At 37.0% G+C, this 21,447-nt stretch overlaps 1 protein-coding gene across 14 annotated transcripts in view; it reads left to right on the plus strand.

The window, feature by feature from the left end:
* Positions 1-21,447, plus strand: part of PAM (peptidylglycine alpha-amidating monooxygenase) — a 280,663-nt gene that overhangs the window by 105,725 nt on the left and 153,491 nt on the right. For 2 of the 14 annotated variants that reach the window (XM_079916802.1, XM_079916801.1), the window contains one exon: positions 14,793-14,849. The exons of the other annotated variants lie outside the window; for them this stretch is intronic. The gene's annotated coding sequence lies outside the window, so the exon portion shown is untranslated. The remainder of the gene's footprint in view (positions 1-14,792; positions 14,850-21,447) is intronic. 14 annotated transcript variants of the gene reach the window in all.

Genomic DNA, 21,447 nt, shown 5'->3' on the forward strand with positions numbered 1-21,447 from the left:
ATGAGAGCCATTATTATGCTGTAATAAAAAGTCTTCCAGTCCTGTTGTCTGATTTATATGTTATGACCATGGCAGAGATATACATTTCTAGAGCTTTAACTGTTTGCCTGCAGCCACAGAATCAAAATCATGGATCTTAGCTGGAAGGGACCCCAGGGCTCTTAGGAGATATCGTTGATGTTGCCCACTGTATATACATTTGGTAGCTGTTGATGCACAGTGAGTGTGTGCCACTGTTTACTTTTCTAGAAATGGTGATTGATTGATGAGTGTCTGATCCAAGCACATGCTTTTATTAAATCCCTCTTGTAAGCCAGGGCTTATGTTTTGAAGTACTAGGTGGTGGTTAGACTTGTAGTCATGGACCATGGAACATAACAAATTTAACAGGTCCACATTATGTGCATAGATATGTTTTGAAGGCAGGGCATTGATAATGAAGGTGAAGGTGAGGGGAGAAGTAAGGATATACCACCTTCATTATCATCAGGCAGGTAATTGAATTAGTCAGTCGCAGTTGGCCAGCAACCAGTTAATTACTATCAAGACTAACATATAAGTAGATTATTGTACTGACCGTTTTGTTCCTAGTCTATAGCTTATTTGTTTTGCCAAGGACCCTTTTTGTACAGATGGCACTGGCAGTACGTCAAAGGATTTTGACAAAGTACCAAAAAGCCAGTTACTCTTGTTGAACTGTTGTGATAACAGAAATAGTCAAGAAAACCAGGCCTAGTAATAACTAGCAGCAGGAACCTTAAGATGGTAGGAAGAGAGAGGCCATTATTACGTTTTAGAGGCATTTTTCTTGAGCACAAATGTGTGATGTCTTCACCAACTCCCAAAGCTGAGAATTAGCACTGTATACCTTTGTGAAAATTAGTGCTATTTGTGTAGTTCATTGATGGTGTAGATGCTACACTAAAGACATTTAGCACTTTTATGCATAATAATTCTTTTTGGTTCTATTTTCAGTCATTTAGTTTCAGAAACAGTTTTCTTCACCTTAAAATAGTTTTGGTTTTGAATAGAAATTTGAACACATTTTTATCAAATGAAAGTCATTAATGAACATATTATTTTCCAGAAAAAAAATTATTGGATTCAGAGTAGACATATATAAATTGGCTTCTAGTTAACAAGTCCTTTGTCAATTGTCTGCATATTCTATGTTTATCAGCTATCATAACTTATATTTGGATATACGTTGATTTGTTTTTAACATTTTTAGATGGTTAGGTAATTATCCAGGTTTACCTTATTATCACTCAACTAATAGAAGAGTTTTCTGCCTTCTGGGAATAAACATATTGCATGGAAAATGAGCAAAGTTGTGCAAAACAAATAATGGGTTTTTTTGTAATTGTGCAAGGTGGGACACCCCTGACATTTCATGTTCCTTTTAGGCCATATGAAGCTTCTGCTCTTGCCAAGGAGATGGTTGTAAAGGCCGTATGCATCCTTGAACATACTGTGGTCTGGACTAAGGAGGGGTCAGGGAGAACTGAAGTGCACTTACCGTGTGCTCAGGAGGCCTTCTCTTGTCATATTGCTCTGTTTCATTCACAGCCACTAACGTTGAGAGATTTTAGTGTTTCATTGTTGGAAGGGGATGGGGGTGGGGGCAGAGGACTGTGACTGGAACACTATCCGGCTATATCTCGTTTCCCTTATACATCAAAACCCCACCTATGCCCTCATGGTAGCCTCTGAGCCTTTTATTCTCATCCAGATACCACATTTAGAAACAAGATACAGAATCCTAGATGAGTGCAAATGAAATGGTTCTTCAGTACATACACCCTGTGTTGTAGAGCAGTGTAGATGTAGTTGGCACAAGAAAATGAAGACCCAGGGAAGGAAGATCAGGGAGGGAGAGGTACCTGGGAATAGTAGTTATACTTTGGTCCCAAATGACCTTGAGGAGATCCTGTTGGTTTGGGGATCTGGTCACTAGAATGGATCATTATGCATCAAATTTAAGATGATGGTCAGACTTCTGCAAAACCCTGGAATGCTCTGCCTGTTGCAGAGTGATCAAAACTCCTAGGCCATCGTTTTTTAAATTGATCTTCACCCAACCTGCAATAGAAAATACATATTCCAGGGCCTTCACCAAAGTTACTGAATTGGAATCTAAATGTGTCCACTAAATGTGGACCCTGGAATCTGCATTTTAAGGTCTGGATGATTCTAGAATTTGAACAACATTGTGTTATGGGGTTGCAGGAATTAAACTCAGATTTCGGAAGACCCAAAGTGACCTAAATCCCGAAGACTTTCTGCTGGAAACAGCTTCCTGATTTTGCCTCTGACCTGACCCATCTAGACCTGAGCAGATAGGCTTCAGTAAGAACAATGACCTGGAGAGCAGAGGTTCTTAACCTGAAGAACTTTAAAATCATACGCTCCTTGTACCGTTCCCATCAGTTTTTGACTGAGTAGGTCTGGACTCAAGCATTGATATAAGATCTATAGTCAGAGGATTCTTGGGCTAAGCAAGCTTTTGATTTTGCTTACCTAGTCTAATTTTGCTTCGAAAACAGCCTCCAAGATATTCCTATCTCCTAGTTTGCTTTTTGACCTTTTAAAAGTGCTGGAGTAGCTCAGTGGGTGGACACAGACCAGATTTTGACACTGCAAGATTGATGCTAGAGTATATTGGTCTTTTTAGAGCAGTTTCTCTCCTTACGATTGATCCTCAAGGGAGTAAGTTTTTAAAAGTAAAATATGCAGAGCTCTTTCATGGTTGTTGTCTTCCTTTGTCCTCCCAGAATCCCTTTGAGGTAAAGAGGACAGGAATAGGTTTTGTTGTTCTCCTTTAAATGCTTGTAATCAGAGTGAGTGGTGGAAAATTCTGTGGCAGAGCAAGCTTGGACATGATACATAGACTTGAATTAGCTTGCTTCAAGAGCAAATTCAAGAATGTTTCTTGACCACTAGTGAATCCACAGTTATAGGATACTCAGGTCTACTGCTATTACTAAATCTAAAGGGATTTGAAAAATCTATCTCTTTCTTCCTCTCAATTAAATTATAGTTTCATCTGAATACAGTCTAATTGTATTCTACGTAACAGGGGCTACTCTTCATTGCGGTGCATGGGCTTCTCATTGTGGTGGCTTCTCTGGTTGTGGAGCACGGGCTCTAGGCACACGGGTTCAATAGTTGTGGCGCACGGGCTTAGTTGCTCCAAGGCATGTGGGATCTTCCTGGACTAGGGATCGAACCCATGTCCCCTGCATTGGCAGGTGGATTCTTAACCACTGTGCCACCAGGGAAGTCCCCCCCACTGCAGTTCTGGACAAATGGTTAAAGCACACATATTTAAAATCCTTAAATATTCTTACAATTTCAATGGAACTAGATAAGCAAAAAAATTGAAAGTGTATGGAAATGTTTTGCCAAAGAGTAAGTGCTTTTTGTTTGTTTATGCCTCATTAATTGAAAGCATTGTTTTATTGTGAAAAATCCAGTCACACCTTTATACTTAGGTTGACGAAATTAAGTAGAAACTAGCCCTTTTCCATTGAAGGAGACAGTGTATATGCCAAGGTCAGGGAGCAGTGGAGGTTTAGTGATATTTTAGTTATGAAAACTGCCTTGAAATACCAACAACAAAAATAAGTGATGCTGCATTTTACCACTGTCTTACTATCTAGAGTTAAATGTTTAGTTATTTTCCTAAGAGAGAGAAGTATTGAATACATTATTTTAAACTTTATTGATTGTTAAAAAGTGTTTATTCCTGCTTTCTGCTTTCTTTTGGCATATGACATAGAAAGAAGGAAAAGTGCCAAATTGTGGATGTTTTGGCTGCCTTTCAGTTGAATTTTAAAAATTCTACCTCATCTAGTACTATTTTTGTCCTATAAGTACTGTTTGAGTCCTTAAACACAGTGTCATACCTAGAAATATTGAAGCTGAGTCATAAATTTCAGGTTGAATAGTCTGAAAATGGCTATCAGATAATGTAACTATAATAAAAAATGAAAAACTATCCATTGATTCCACAGTACAAACTTCAGAGAGTAAGAGTCAACATCATCTTATTCACTTGTACAGATGGACAGAGTCCAGAAGAGCAAGCAGTGATTCTGGTGTTTTGCGTATCCTGGGTGCTTGTCAGAACACGGGGTGGGAAAGGGACTCGTTGCAGGAGAGGTTTCTACCTTTCATGAAAACAGCCTTGGTGAAAGTCTGTGAGGCACCAGTCCCTCACTGCTCCCAGTATAGATCCTCTGCCAGCACACTGCCCTTAGTCGCCCCTTACCTGGAGTTCCTGCCGCAAGATCAAATACAAATCTCAGCTGCTTCCTGGAGCCTTTTGAAACCATCCTAACCCCCAGGGATCTTTCCTTCTCTCAACGTGTGTTGCTTATTATTTCTGACACACAGCATTCAGTGTATACTTCCCTGGTTATTAGTTTTTCCTTTAAGTATGTTATTCATGGATGGTTCAGTGGTGTATTTCTTGTCTCTCATCCAGAAGGCCAACAAAATGCTTTTCTTAGAAAGACATCAACGAAAGTCTTAGAAAGACTCCTTAGAAAGGAGTCAACGAAACACTGGACTGATAGGCAGGAGACATGTTACCCCTGGTTCTGCTCTGAATTTGGAGAAGGAACTTTGAGCAGAGCTTTTAACCTACCTTTGTTTCTTTCCTCAGCTATTAAATGAGGAAATTGGACTAGATAATCTCCAGGTAATCCACTTTAAAATTGTATTTCTGGGACTTCAGGTTCAATGTGGCAGATTGGGTACATGATTTTGTCTCTTGACCTCCTCTAAAAAGGACGTTAAAAGAATTTTAAAAGTTATAAACTTGCAAATATAAGGGAGAGATTCCACAGCGAGTAAGAGAGATTAATATGTCTTCGGAAAGCGGAAAGTAGAGGACTGATAACAGACTTAGTACAGCAGGAGCTGTTTCATATAAGTGCCCTAGAGAGGAAAGACCCATGAGAATCAAGCTGTTCGGCTTCAAAAACCACATGAAAGCTTCAAGCCTTGGTGATACCAGTGCCATGGAAAGTAGGGATGCTGTGTGGCGCTAAAATCGGGGGATAATGTGGGAGTCTCCTCTGGCCCCCTCTCCCTGCCCTGCTCCCTGAACTTTAGCAGCATACTTCACCCTTTCAGAATATGGGTGACTCTTCTCTAGAGAATTGAAAACCCCCAGGTGGATGGGGGACTTAGGGAAATGTCTAACTTGAAAGAGAGAATTTAAAAAAAAAGAAAGAAAAAAAGGAACTCAGCTGGAACAAACAGTGTAGAAAGGAAGAGAAAATAGAAAAGGTTGAAACTAGAAAAAGTTCTTTAAAAAAACCCCAGATTATTGAAGAGAAGAAATTATCAAAGAAATATTTAAGCATATTTATCAACATAGTAGTTCATAAGTTTTTAGATTAAAATGATGTAGCAAGTTGAATGAGCAGTGCCCAGGAGAATGAATGAGAAAAGACTCATATTAGAGAACATCAGTAAAAATTCAGCACAGAAAGCTAAAGAGAAATATTTTAAAGCTTCCAGACTGGGGAGGTATTGAGAGAGATTAGTAATAAAGTCTGAAAAATCAGAATGGTACCTGAATTCTCAACAACAGGATTATAAGAAAGAAGATAGAGGAGTAGTACCTTTTAAATTCTTAGAAGTGATTTTCATCTTGTAAATCTATATTCAGCCAAACACAATGAAGGATGATGCTAAAATAAAGATATTCCACACGTGGTTCAGGAACCATGCTCTATTTCCTGAACTCCATAAAAATAAAAAGGTGTACAAGAAAGTTAACAATCATAAGACAGTTACTTGGTTCAGTGGAAAACAGTGTTTATATAGCTTTAACAATTTAAATATTGATTTTACTAAAAATTGTGGCGTGTCTTTTGGAAAGCTGGTGGGATTGGAAGGGGGGCTGTAAGAGACTTAGTCCTCATCTTCGAAAGTAGGAAGCCAATAGATAATGAATAGATCTGTGAATTGGTCAATGAGAACATCAACATTTGGAAAAATGAAGGTAAATACCAGAATAGTCTGCTAAAAGAGTGCCAAAGTGTTATATGTGATGAGTAGGACTTGTGGTAGTTGGGCAAAGACTGCTGTTTTCATTGTAGGATCTTAGCACTATTTGACTTTTAACTCTGTGTACATACTACAGTACTTTGATTTAAAAATTCTTTTTAAAAAGTTTATTTTCTTTTTCTAAAACTTTATGTATATCCAAACTTGGTATGTATAGTTCTTCTTAAACTTTACTGTGAGACCCTGGAGAACTGTGTGATGTATTTCTTTGCATCCCTTGCTCCCATGCATTTGCTTAATATTTATTGAGTATGTCATGTTGGAACAGGTAGGATGATGCTCCACTCTCACTGGATTTAAAGAAAAAAAGAAAAAAGAGCTTTTTTTCCTAAGTGGAGATGAATATGAGGCTTTCACAAACATAATGCCTTGGGTAGGTGTAGGCATGGGAGTGTATATTGAAATACACAACCTTTTTTCTCTGTAACTCGTATAAACTTCATAACCCTCCATCCCGCTGAGTAGCTGGGAAGTAGTTAAATTTGCCCATTAGAGTTATCTAGTTCTTCTGCTTTAACGTTGTCTTTTCATGTACATCTTTGGACAGTTTCTAAATTCAAGTCCCTGTGAGGGGGACTGTTCCTTCTTTTGCTTTCTGCCTTCCTCAGGGAGTGTTTGGATTCAGGCTGATGGAAGTAGTCTCTCTCTGAACATCACCAGTCACTGAGTAGAAGACACACGGGTAGCATAGAAAGAAACAGGAAAACTGAGTGTGGTGAACTAGCAATGGCTTTTGAAACGTCAGCTTGGATTGACACAATTCACTTCTGTCCCCCTTTCATTGGTTAAAAGAAGTCACATGGCCGTTGAGTGCACAGTACTCCTGTGCCACCCAGCTGCGGGCAGCTGAGGTGTGTCTCTGTTACAGCAGATACGGTGCCCTACACAAATCATACGCTTGGGAAATTTTGATAGGAAGAATAGAGAAAAAAGAAATGTACGGGTAGAAAGAAAAGCAGGAGTAACCATTGACTACCATTAAGTCTCAGATTCAAATAAATTAATTTGTGGGGAAAATGTGAGGGGACAGGAAACTCAAAATATCGGGTTTCATTTGGGGGAAAGCAAAAAGCAGAATAATGTACTGATTGGATTGGTGTGGAGCAATAGGAATGAAGGATTGAGAGAAACTGAAACTGTATGTGTGGGGAGAATTCTGCTCAGTAATCAGATGCCCTCTCCAATTAGTTTAGGAAATACTGTTTTATGTGCATGAAAGTGTGATTGCTTCTCCTTAGAATTTTTCTATAATTTTATTAATGTTGACTTTCTCATTAGGAGAAAAATTCAGGTTTCAGAAGTGAGTAAAATGCTTAGGTTGTGTGCATATGTATTTTGATTATGTATTGGAACACATTGCATAATTAAACTAAAATATTTTAATGATATCTCATTTGCTGTATACCTTGGAGGATAATTGTAACTCAATAATGAATTTCACCTCTAGTGTGTTGTGTTTTTACATAACAAAGGCTGCCTTAATGAACCTTTATCTCATTATAATGTAATACTGATAGTGATTTAAATATCAAAATGAAAGGGAAATTTTATCACAGTTTTATTCTTTTTGACAAATTAATACTGCTTAATCCATTTATTTTTCTGATTTGAAAATTAGCATTTGGTTAAGATAAAACTTACTGATAAAAGATGTTGACCTCTTTGGTAGCAAGAAAATTTTTGATATTTTATAAAAAGAGAAGGAGATAATTACAAAGTTTCAGGAGCAAGAAATAAAGTAGGCCATCTTAAAATATTAATTCAGCTAAATCAGAATGAAACGGTTAATAGTATTTTTTTAAATATCTTAAAACAAATCTGTGGCCTACTTAGAACAAAGACAGCATATGTTAGTGCTATATTATTATTTATGGAGGAAGAAGTTTTACCTTATTTTTTTAACCTTAACCTAATTGATCAAATAATTTAAAGCATATTTTTCTATTATGTTTGAATAACTCCACTCATATTTAACAATATCATTCTTTCATCTCTGCCATTCAGCTTATCTTTTCTTTAATCATTGATGAAGAAATCATGAAATAGAATACAATTTCCACCATGCCAAAAGAGCAGTAATCAGTACAGTATTTTGCTAGATGAAAGCCAGGGTGACCAATCTAGAAGCTGCCTTCCCAGTTGGTATCCATCCCTGAATCAACGAAGCAGTCATCTGCCGGCCACTATGATAGTGGAAATCACCAGCCGGTCAAGCATGGGCCATTAATTTTGAATGCACGGATAGAGACATAAATTTCCCTGAAAATCATATTGAAAGATAAAATGGCCAGCTTCTTTTAAGGATATTCTGATATAACTCGGGGCTGTTATAGGAACCACTGATTATTTTATAGTTTTATTTTGTTAAAGGAATTTTAAAAGGTTTGATGTTGACCTTGATGTATTTTTAAGTAACAATAAATAATCACTACTAAATCTACACCTTTTGTACTTTTATGAATAGTATATTTAAAGACTTAAGGTCCTATTTTTCTGTTTGGTTTCTATTTTTACCAAATCTTTAGGAATATGTCATTTCAAAAGAGGTAACAGTCTTTTGGTGGAATCACTGGACTGAAAGTACATTGTTTGCTTTATCACTAGAATTTTACACATTGCCATGAGTTACTTGTATAATGATCCAGGTTTTGGTATCTGCATGACTTCTTCACTGTTTGAGAGATTTAGTCTTAGGATAATAGAAATTCATCATAATGGGAAGCAAAACTTTTAAAAAGTAAAATTAATGCATATATACTGACTTTAAAAATTCCATTTCAAAAACTAAAAGAAATGATTTTCAAAAGAATCATCTTCCAATAAGATAATTCACATAATTCCTCTATTTAGGAATAAATATTAAATTCAGTAGAATCAAGTAAAGAGTAGTAAAACTGATTACTCATTTAACAGTTAGTATTTGTGTAGTACTTAGTAGTCATAGAGCACATTTCATCTTTAAAATGCTTTAGCAACAATAAGGTACATTTCTTGTCAATACTCCTATAAAGAGATAGGCAAGTATTACTAATAAGAATCTGTTTGTCTTATTTAAATCCCAAGCACCTAGTTGGGTCTACCATTTTATATTTGTTTGTTCTAAGAAAATGTCTAACTTCTTTTGGAATATGAATGTGTGTTATTTACCTCCACTGCTAATTTCTTTGGGCTGTTGGTTCTACAAACCTGCCTCTATATAGTTTCCTTAAGTCGTGCAACACAAACTTGAGCCATGACATAAAATACCTGTCAGTGCTGGTACCCAGTAAATATTTTGTAATAATCTTGACGTAACAGTGGTAATTCCCTTGAAACATAAATTGTTATTCCTGATTAGTGGCGAATATTTCAAATGATATAGGTTAAGATTTTAGTTCTATTTTTGCAGAATTACTGTTTTTTTGTTTTTTATTGTATGTTTTTAACATCTTTATTGGAGTGTAATTGCTTTACATTGTTGTGTTAGTTTCTGCTGTATAACAGAGTGAATCAGCTATATATATACACGTATATCCCCATATCCCCTCCCTCTTGCATCTCCCTCCCACCGTCCCTATCCCACCCCTCTAGGTGGTCATAAAGCACCAAGCTGGTCTCCCTGTGCTATGCAGTTGCTTCCCACTAGCTATCAGTTTTATATTTGGTTTTGTATATATGTCCATGCCACTCTCTCACTTTGTCCCAGCTTACCCTTCCCCCCCACCCCGTGTCCTCAATTCCATTCTTTATGGCTGCGACTTTATTCCTGTCCTGCCCCTACGTTCTTCAGAAACATTTTTCTTTTTCTTTTCAGATTCCATATATATGTGTTAGCATATGGTATTTGTTTTTCTCTTTCTGACTTACTTCACTCTGTATGACAGACTCTAGGTCCATTCACCTCACTACAAATGACTCAATTTCGTTCCTTTTTATGGTGGAGTAATGTTCCATTGTATATATGTGCCACATCTTCTTTATCCATTCATCTGTCGATGGACACTTAGGTTGTTTCCATGATCTGGCTATTGTAAATAGTGTTGCAGTGAACATTGTGGTACATTACTCTTTTTGAATTATGGTTTTCTCAGGGTATATGCCCAATAGTGGGATTGCTGGGTCATGTGGGAGTTCTATTTTTAGCTTTTTAAGGAACCTCCAAACTGTTCTCCATAGTGGCTGTATCAATTTACATTCCCACCAACAGTGCAAGAGGCTTCCCTTTTCTCCACACCCTCTCCAGCATTTATTGTTTGTAGACTTTTTGATGATGGCCGTTCTGACCAGTGTGAGGTGATACCTCATTGTAGTTCTGATTTGCATTTCTCTAATGATGAGTGATGTTGAGCATCCTTTCTTGTGTTTGTTGACAATCTGTATATATTCTTTGGAGAAATGTATATTTAGGTCTTCTGCCCATTTTTGGATTGGGTTGTTTTCTTTGTTGATATTGAGATGCATGAGCTGCTTGTATATTTTGGAGATTAATCCTTTGTCAGTTGCTTCATTTGCAAATATTTTCTCCCATTCTGAGGGTTGTCTTTTCATCTTGTTTATGGTTTCCTTTGCTGTGCAAATGCTTTTCAGTTTCATTAGGTCTCATCTGTTTATTTTTGTTTTTATTTCCCTTTCTCTAGGAGGTCGGTCAAAAAGGATCTTGCTGCGATTTATGTCATAGAGGGTTCTGCCTATGTTTTCTTCTAAGAGTTTGATTGTGTCTGGCCTTACATTTAGGTCTTTAATCCATTTTGAGTTTATTTTTGTGTGTGGTGTTAGGGAGTGTTCTAATTTCATTCTTTTACATGGAGCTGTCCAGTTTTCCCAGCACCACTTATTGAAGAGACTGTCTTTTCTCCTTTGTATATCCTTGCCTCCTTTGACATAGATTAGTTGACCATAGGTGGCGAGGGTTTATCTCTGGGCTTTCTGTCCTGTTCCGTTGATCTATATTTCTGTTTTTGTGCCAGTATCATACTGTCTTGATTACTGTAGCTTTGTAGCATAGTCTAAAGTCCGGGAGCCTGATTCCTCCAGCTCCGTTTTGCTTTCTCAAGGTTGCTTTGGTTATTAGGGGTCTTTTGTGTTTCCATATAAATTGTGAAATTTTTTGTTCTAGTTCTGTGAAAAATGCCATTTGGTAGCTTGATAGGGATTGCGTTGAATCTGTAGATTGCTTTGGGTAGTATAGTCATTTTCACAATGTGGATTCTTCTAATCCAAGAACATGGTATATCGCTTCATCTGTTGGTATCATCTTTAATTTCTTTCATCAGTGTCTTATAGTTTTCTGCATACAGGTCTTTTGTCTCCTTAGGTAGGTTTATTCCTAGGTATTTTATTCTTTTTGTTGCAATGGTAAATGGGAGTGTTTCCTTAATTTCTCTTTCAGATTTTTCATCATAAGTGTATAGGAATGCAAGAGATTTCTGTGCATTAATTTTGCACAGAAATTACTACTCTACCAACTTCATTGATTATTTCTAGTAGTTTTCTGGTGGCATCTTTAGAATTCTCTACGTATAGTATCATGTCATCTGCAAACAGTGACAGTTTTACTTCTTTTCCGATTTGGATTCCTTTTTTTCCCTTTTCTTCTTGATTGCTGTGGCTAAAAGTTCCAAAACTATGTTGAATAATAGTGGTGAGAGTGGGCAACCTTGTCTTGTTCCTGATCTTAGTGGAAATGGTTTCAGTTTTTCACCATTGAGAATGATGTTGGCTGTGGGTTTGTCATATATGGTCTTTATTATGTTGAGGTAAGTTCCCTCTATGCCTACTTTCTGGAGGGATTTTATCATAAATCGGTGTTGAATTTTGTCAAAAGCTTTTTCTACATCTATTGAGGTTATCATATGGTTTTTATCCTTCAATTTGTTAATATGGTGTATCACATTGATTGATTTGTGTATATTGAAGAATCCTTGCATTCCTTGGATAAACTCCACTTGATCATGGTGTATGATCCGTTTAATGTGCTGTTGGGTTCTGTTGCTAGTATTCTGTTGAGGATTTTTGAATCTATGTTCATCAGTGATATTGGCCTGTAGTTTTCTTTTTCTGTGACGTCTTTGGTTTTGGTATCAGGGTGATGGTGGCCTCATAGAATGAGTTTGGGAGTGTTCCTCTCTCTGCTATATTTTGGAAGAGTTTGAGAAGGATGGGTGTTAGCTCTTCTCTAAATGTTGATAGAAGTCGCCTGTGAAGCCATCTAGTCCTGGGATTTTGTTTGTTGGAAGATTTTTAATCACAGTTTCAATTTCAGTGCTTGTGATTGGTCTGTTTATATTTTCTATTTCTTCCTGGTTCAGTCTTGGAAGGTTGTGCTTTTATAAGAATTTGTCCATTTTTTCCCAGGTTGTCCATTTTGTTGGCATATAGTTGCTTGTAGTAATCTCTCATTATCCTTTGTATCATGTATAGAATTACTATTTTTGCTCTTACTTTTAATGTTAGAAAGAGTGTTTAAGTTTGTGGGTTTCAATGCTTTTTTCCCCCTAACTCTTCAATGATAATTGTTATTAAAAATTCAACTTTTTTAATGATAAAACTCAAGGTTAGGTCATATAACTTCAGTAATGGAGATAGAAGGTGAGCAAGATCTACTGGGCATGCTTGGGCCTCACTTCTTGGAGTGATGCAACAGGGATGGCATCCAGTGTGTTCTTTCACACCCAGAGGAGCATGGCCCTCATCTTTTTTTCAGCTCTTATTTCATTTCCATGGTGTAGTGCACATCACTGTGGGAAACCTTGTAAAGAAGATTAAAAACTGGGGAAGGGAAAGCCAGTCTGTAAGCACCTTGTTAAAATAAACCACTTCTTCCTAAGCTCAAGACAGCAAGAAACAGTTTAATAACTATGAAATAAATTCACCACCTGTTTGTGCAGCAGTATCAAAGACTTCTAGCAAACATAAGAATGCTTTGATCCTTTTGAGCCAGAAGAAAATTATGAAGCTCTGAATTGATAGTTCATCGGGAGTTTGGGGACACTGATCAAAGAAAACTGTTATTATTATAGATGAGAAGTTAAAATATTTGAATATAAGCTACTCAGTACATCGTACTTGTTTCAGTGCTGAATTGCATATTTAAAAATTCAAATAGTCTTGTTATGATTAAGCTGTATTTTATTATAGCTTGTATACCCCAAAATAAAAAACATTAAAATGTTTTTAAGCAACTGTGTTTCTTTTGTTAATGGCTTTCAAATTATATAGTTGAGATGGATTGAGGGGGCAGTGTATAGTGTATATTTTATAGAAGCCCTCTAGGTTACTGTAAACTCAGTTGAACAGAATTATATAAATGAGAGAATGTTTTAACATTCTTTCACGATCTTTAGGAAAATTTCCCATAAGGTTTTCAATTATACAATAACATTATATGATTGTAGATTCCACTTTAAGTACTATAATTATACAGCTGAAAGGCTTAAAGACAAGGATGCCAAAACTTTTATTATAGCAAGGGGTATGTTTATGGGCATTTTACTGTAAGTATTTGAACATTTGAAATGGAAAACATAAGAATCACTTGAAAATTTGATTCTGCTATGGGAGAAAATGCTTCTATGTGAACAACGCACGACACAAAAGATAAAGTTCAGTGTAATTTTGGAGTGAAAATGTAGACATTTCCTGTAGATTTTACTTATCAAGAAAGAGGATATTTATTTTGTAACTGCATGTTCTGGATCTGAGCCACGTTCATGTGTAGTTAATAACTCCTGCCTCTGAAGTCATAGGGAGGCATTTAACAAAATATGTCTTGAAATGCTTCGGGAATAACTCTGCCTAAGGATGTGGAAGTATAAACAGGAAAAAAAATCCCTACAAAAGAGGACATCTCATTAAAAAGTATGTTGATTAGTTGCAAGAAAGACAGAAGGAAAGGCAGATCCCCGCCTTCTGACCACATCCATCCAAGCCCAGTGCCTGGCACTGAATATTTGCTCTTAAATGTGGCACCCTACCATCCTTCATTCAATAACAACTTCCTCTTGAAAATAGCAGAAAATAATAATGCACAGACCCACAAAGGAAGCATTACAAAGGTAATGGAAAGATCTTTCAGTACTTAAATCAGCCAGTGATTCATGCTTTATTAAAAAAACAAACAAACAGACTTTTGAAATTTAGTCAAGTCTTGGATATTAGTTTCAAACCAGTTCCTCAAAAACTTCACTGAAGAGGAAGAAGAGAGTTTATTAATTTTTGAATTGGCATATTATGGAGATAGCCTATAAGTTCAGGCCCTCATCTCTAACTTACTCCATAAGTTAGGACAGAAATCCCCGCCTTGCTAAATGACTGCAGGACCAGGCTCATGGCCTGTGCCCCCAACTCAACAAGAATGTTTAAAGGAGAAGGCAGCTATAGCTGCAGAAGTGTTTTGTGCTCTACTTATGAAACTGAATTCTTTGTCACGTTTATAAATTTAAAAAAGCTACTGGTAGGCAAATGAGTCACATGCAAAGGAGCCATTCTACCTCTCTGACATCATCAGTAACGGTTAATGCTCTCCTGTGCAGTGCACTAGTCTCTTGAGAACTTCCAGTGCATCCTTAGTACAAAAGGATGTGTGCTGATTGGAACACAGGGATCTGTTTTATCTTACATTGAAATATGCTAGCACTGAATTTAGATTCATGTGTTATGAAGTAACATTTGAATTAGTCAAAGTTGAGAAACTTAATTAAGAATAATGTCTCTTGTTTTTTCCCCCACAGAAATATTTACAGGACTGAACAATTTGATGACTAATGGACATATTTAAAGGCCATCTGGTACGGATCATGGCAACCAAAAAAATAAATAAGTAAAATTTGTTACCGTTGGCAAGTTCTTAACTGCAGTAGAATCATATGCTGAATGGTACCCCTGAGGTTGTTTAACCTTATATATTCTAATAGGTACCTAGCCAATTTTGACTTACAAGGGAAGAATACTTCAAATTGACTACCTGTTAGAAGAGATGAATCCCAAACAAACCCACGTGCAGAAAATGCCATTCAATTTCGTGTGCCTTGCTAAAAGAGAGACTTAAAAAACAAAGAAAGGAAGAAAAGGAAACAAGAGAAAAGGAAAGAAAAGAAGTAGCAACTTAGTATATCTGAGTGTGGCAAACGCTATGCTATGTGTAGGGTGAAGTTTACCTTCTTACATAAAGAAAGGGTGCACCTCTGGGGTCACAACACAAATGACTTTAGGGTATAGCTAGTAATGTGAATGAGAAAAACTGGCCAGATGTAAAAAATGACAACAAAACAAATGGACAGATAAAACCGCACCTCAGTGTTGAGTGTCAGTTAAAACAAGTACCCTTGGCCTCAGGATCTGGGAATACATAGGGAGCAGAGGGAACTAATTGTTCCCATGTGGAGATATGGGTCCAGTGATGCCAGGTTTTTTACAACTCTTCAAGAGACACTTTTTATGTGAAATCTTTTCATTTTGAAATGTTTACTCAGAATTCAAATTCAAGGGAAGAGTTAGGAAAAATTCTTGCAAGCCAAACAAAATCTACTTTGGGGACTAGATTTAGACCCTTGTCATAGATCTTCAATTTGTTCTTTCTGAGTTAGCTAAATGAGTTATGTTTGTAAGGTTGTAGAGGAAGTGTTAATGCTTCCTAATATATGAATGAAAAAAGAGACTAGGTTACATTTATTGCTGAGCAGGTGAGGGCTTTAACTGTGACATCAGATTGCCTGTGTTTATATTTTGGCTGTGTTCTGTGGGCAAGTTACCAATTTTCTGTGTGTCCAGTTTTCACTTCAGTAAAGTGGGAATGATAATGGTACAAATTTCATAGAGTTGCTGTAAGGATTCAGATGAGCTAATCTATATATAGTGCTTATTAGTACAGTGCCTGGCATATAGTAATTGCTCGATAACATTGGCTATTGTTACTTCACAATAAAATGATATTCAGAGGATTTGCTTTTTGTTGAACTTGAAGAAAACATCCCCTAAGAATGTAGAGAGTTTGTTTTATGTTGAAGAATATGCGTTGAGAGGATAGATTCTGGAGGCTGCAAGCCAGGATTTAAATCCCTACTCTACTGTTGTGTAACCAGAGCAAGTTAGTTAATTTTCCTAAGCTTTAGATCTGTTATCTATAAAATGGGAATAATAACTGGTACTTAAAAGTCATAAGAATTCAGTGAGATAATAACGCAAAAGGTCAACATCTGGCGTATAAGTCGATAAATGTTACTTGCTGTTATGAATATTCTTTTCCCATTCTTTAGAAGTTCCATATTTGCGAGCACTTTTTATTCATTTATTTATTTTTAATGTGGAATCTTTTTAAAATTTTATTTATTTTTTTGGTTGTGTTGGGTCTTTGTTGCTGTGCGTGGGCTTTCTCTAGTTGTGGCGAGCAGGGGCTACTCTTCATTGCAGTGCGTGGGCTTCTCATTGCGGTGGTTTCTCTTGTTACAGAGCACAGGCTCTAGGTGCGTGGGCTTCAGTAGTTGCGGCACGTGGGATCAGTAGTTGTGGCGAGCAGGCTCTAGAGCGCAGGCTCAGTAGTTGTGGCGCACGGGCTTAGTTGCTCCGTGGCATGTGGGATCTTCCTGGACCAGGGCTCGAACCCGTGTCCCCTGCCTTGGCAGGCGGATTCTCAACCATTGTGCCACCAGGGAAGTCCCTGCAAGCACTTTTAAAAATCAGTCTATAGAGAATTCCCTGGTGGCGCAGCCTGCCACTGCAGGGGACACAGGTTCGAGCCCTGGTCTGGGAAGATCCCACGTGCCATGGAGCAACTAAGCCCGTGCACGACAACTACTGAGCCTGTGCTCTAGAGCCCACGAGCCACAACTACTGAAGCCCTCATGCAGCAACGAAGACCCGACGCAGCCAAAAAAATAAATAATATAAATAAATTTATTAAAAAACCCAAAAAATCCATTTATATCTCATTATATGTATTTAAAGGAATTATATCACCTAAAAAAATTGAAGTATAATTGATTTACAATGATTCAGGTGTAATTCTATCATTTTATTTAAATTAAGCTTTATCTTAATGAACCATATTACAACAGTGGTTTTCAACAAGGGCGATTTTTGATTTGACCTTCTAGAAGATATTTGGCAATGTCTGGAGACATTTTTGGTTGTCACACTGCAGGGAGTGCAACTGGAATCTAGTGGGTAGAGTCCACAGATGCTGTTAGACATCTTGTAAGGAACAAGACAGTCCTCTGCAACAGAGAATTATTCAGCTCAAAATGTTGCTAGTGCTGAGTTTGAGGAACTCTGCATTACAGCTATAACTACCATAAAATTTAGTTTGTAAAGTTCTTGCCAAGGAAAAGAAGGAGAGTTAGTTATATTTCAAAACACAACCTAAACTCAGATAGAAATTAACACATAAATTGAAATCTGTGGAATCACATTCAGTATTTTAAATATAAATATGTATGTGTATAAATATCCCTGTTTTCTTCTGGCTACAAAAGTAATATAAGCTTGTGAAAGTTAAAAGACTGCAAAAGCATATAAATGGACAGTGAACATCCCCCCTTCTTTTTTTTTTAACCTATTCCCATTGAAGACCATTGGAAATCTAATTGAGTTATATTACTTCAGAATTTTAAATACATGTGTATACTGTTCTATAATTTGATTTTTTAAAGTTAATGCCTTTCTTTTCTCTTCCTGAAAAATTCAGTCCTAGAGCTGTTATGTGGGGCAGAGCAAGGTAGGCGTTCAGGACGGGTGGCCTGGCATGGGATGTCATGGCCCAAGCAGGGTGAGGAGGGCATCCATGTGTGTAGGCAGCCCAGTGTAAGGTGTCCGCAAAGGCCAAGTGGAATGAAAAACACAAAAAGCAAGGGCTGGTGGAGGGTTTTTAGCCCAGATGAGAGGGGGCACAGAAAGCAAGGAAGTGCTCAAAGGATGATGGGACATGTCAAAAGGACACAAAAGCTAGCTTAAAGGAGTCACAACTGAGATAATTTGAGCATCAAAGTAAGTGAAGTAAATACAGTTAGTAACAGATTAAAACCCACTGAATAAAATAAGAAACTCTGCGACCATTATGAAATAATAAATAAATGAATAAAATGAAAGTTTGATGAGAAATGGAATATTCATAAGTCAATAAATAACCTCTCCACCAAAAAATATTAATTAAAAAGGGAAAAATGGTAACTTTACTGTGGAAAAGCCTGGAAGATGTCACCTTAATTAAATGATCAAAGTTAACATCATCAGTAGTGGGACAAATCAAAATTGCAAGCCACCTAATAAGATGCTGTGGTAGCCAGCTTCTCATCACCTAGCATTCATGCCCTGGGGTAGACTTCATCCATGCTGAGTTTGGCCAACTTGTGTAATGGATAGCATATTATAGAAGTGATGGTATGTGACTTCTGATGCTTAGTCCCAAAAAATATTGCTTACTTTCGGAGAAGCCAGCTGTTGTGTTGTAAAGACACTCAAGCAGCCCTAGAGAGAGGGCCACATAGTGAGGAGATGTTGTTTTTGCCAACAGCCAGCACTAACTTGCCAGCCTTGTGAGTGAGCCATCATGCAAGCAAATTCTCCAGCCCCAGTCAAGCCTTCAGATGACTGCAGCCATTGCCAACATCTTGCTTGAAATCTCATGAGAGAATCACCCAGCTAAGCTACTTCTTTACCCGATGCACAGAAACTATGCAAGAGAATGTTTATTGTTTTCAACTATTAAGTTTTGGAGTAATTTGATATGCAGCTATGGGCAACTAATATAGATGCAGTGAAAAGAACACAGCGTCACTTCTGTGATATTCCTGGCAGAGATGCACAACCTGAATCTAGTCCTAATAAGCAGAAAACAAACACTAATTGAGAGGCATTCTGCAAAATAACTGGCCTGCAATCTTCAATAGAGTCAAGGGCATAAAATTTAAAGACAGAAACTGTCCTGGAGTGAAGGAGACTAAGTAGAGACTTGACAACTTTACATGCAATTGTCCATTCTGAACTTGATTCTTTTGCCATAAGGGATACTATTGGTACAACTGGCAAAGTTTGGAGACTGAGGATTAGATGATAGTAATGTGTCAATGTGAATATTTTTATTACCCACAGGATTCAGACAAAACTAAAGGCTTTTGTTCTGAAAGCTCACATAGCAAGCCAAAGCGAAAGTTCAAACAAATATCATGTGGTTATATAGTAGATATACTTTAGGAATTACACACTAAAGAATTCAGGGGTAATGAGACATCAGGTCAGCAATTGGTTACTCTCAAATGATTAAAGAAAAAAAAGTTTTTTGTACTGTACTTGCAACATTTCTACAAGTTTGAGATTGTTTAAACATTTTTTAAAATTATGTAAAAAGAAAACAATGTGTCATGGAATATGACCTCGCCTATAAAAATAGATCCACCTGTCCTGTCCTTTTTTTTTTTTTTTTTTTTTTTTTTTTTTTTTTTTTTGCGGTATGCGGGCCTCTCACTGTTGTGGTCTCTCCCGTTGCGGAGCACAGGCTCCGGACACGCAGGCTCAGCGGCCATGGCTCACGGGCCCAGCCGCTCTGCGGCATGTGGGATCTTCCCTGACTGGGGCACGAACCTGTGTCCCCTGCATCGGCAGGCGGACTCTTCAACCACTGTGCCACCAGGGAAGCCCCACCTGTCCTTTTTTAAGGGATATATGGTACCACCCCCCAAATTTTACCAATCTTTTATTGATGGCATTTAAATTGATTCCAGTTCCTTGCTATTATAAACATCCAGTTATCTGTTATTATAAACAATGTTAGTAAATATCCTCATAAACATGTTTGTGCCCTTGTTCTATTTTTGCCCAAGAATAAATTCCTAGAGTTGAATTTCTAAGTGAATGGATATGCATCCTTTAATCAGTTTAATCATAAGTCATTGTAGGAAGCCACATAAAATCTCCTTGAAAGAAAATGAAATCAATAATTTGGTCATTATTTTCATTTGTTTTTTCCCCCACTAGAAAGTAATCTCTATGAGTGGAAACTTTATCTGTCTTGATTATCACCATTCCCAACATTAAGATAGTCCTAGGCATTCAGTAAATATTTGTTGCAGCAACAGTAATAGCAAACATTTATTATGTGTCTGGTGTTGTTCTAAGGATATGAATTCATTTATTCCTTCTAACAAGCCTATGAGATAGGTGGTAGGATTATTTCCATTTTGCAGATGAGGAAGTTGAGGCAAAGAGAGGCTAAGTACTTGCCCAGTTTCACAGGGCTAGTCAGCGGTGGAGCCAGGAGTCCAGGAAGTTTTTCTTCAATTTACAAGCTGTCAGCCTCAATGTTATAATGGTTCTTTCTTGTTGATAAATGAATCAGTAAGTGAATGGCCAATATATTTATTTGATTCTTTGATCAATTACAAATTTAAACTATCTTTTTGGGTTTTTTTCTTTTTTCAAATAAAAATGGAAAAGAATGGACTGCTCACTTTGTAAAAGCCAAATGAGTTTTATGGTCCTCCTTACTAGGCTCCTGGAATTAATATTTGTACAGGTATGAACTATACATCATTCTTACTAAGAATTTATTTATAATGTGTAAACAGAATATTTGCTTTGTATTACAAATAAAATAGTAAATCTGGGTCTGCAGCTTGAGTCTAGGAGGCAGAACCTTTATTACTCGTTTTTCAAACATCCTCTGCTCCCCATTTGGGCTCCTGTGCCCTGCACTTGGAATACACACTCTCCGTCGCTCACAGCGGAAACCCAACCACATTCAGGCTCTTGCTCAGAACCACCTCTTCCAGTGAAGACTGCTTTACCTTTCTCTTTTTTCTTACCCTCCTCTTGAAGATTGAAATGATCTTTCCTTCCTCAAAATTCCCTGAGTCCCTTTTATAGTACTCTCACGGGAATAGTACATTCTAAACTTACCTTATATTACTTGTAAGAAGATGAGGATCTCCCTTAATAGACTACATTCTCTTTTACTTTTATTCATTTTATAAAATTCCAAAATATATTATAATATTTTGTACAAAATATGAAATTAAGTGTGTTTTTTTGAATTATCTCAAGGAAATCTATGTTGAATTTTTTTATCCTAAACAAGAATACTAAGATTTGAATATTATATATATTTATACACACATACATACACACACACATATATTCCACAATTATCAGTCATTGTAAAATAACAAATGAAATGATTAGACATGATTTTTTTCATATGATGATTTGTATTTTGTCTTTAGTTTACAAGGCATCAAGAACCAAAAAGCATAATTAGCTTTCATTTCTGTAAGACCTTTTGTTCTGTTCATGGCTGCAAGTAGCAACTTTGCTTTTACCCACAACTTCAGTTCCCTTTTCTTTTAGTGGGCGGTTCAGGGACATCAAAGGTAATAAAATCAATCAGAGGGATAAGTG

The sequence above is a fragment of the Stenella coeruleoalba genome (genome assembly GCF_951394435.1).
Source record: "Stenella coeruleoalba genome assembly, chromosome: 3".
Lineage (NCBI taxonomy): Eukaryota > Metazoa > Chordata > Mammalia > Artiodactyla > Delphinidae > Stenella > Stenella coeruleoalba.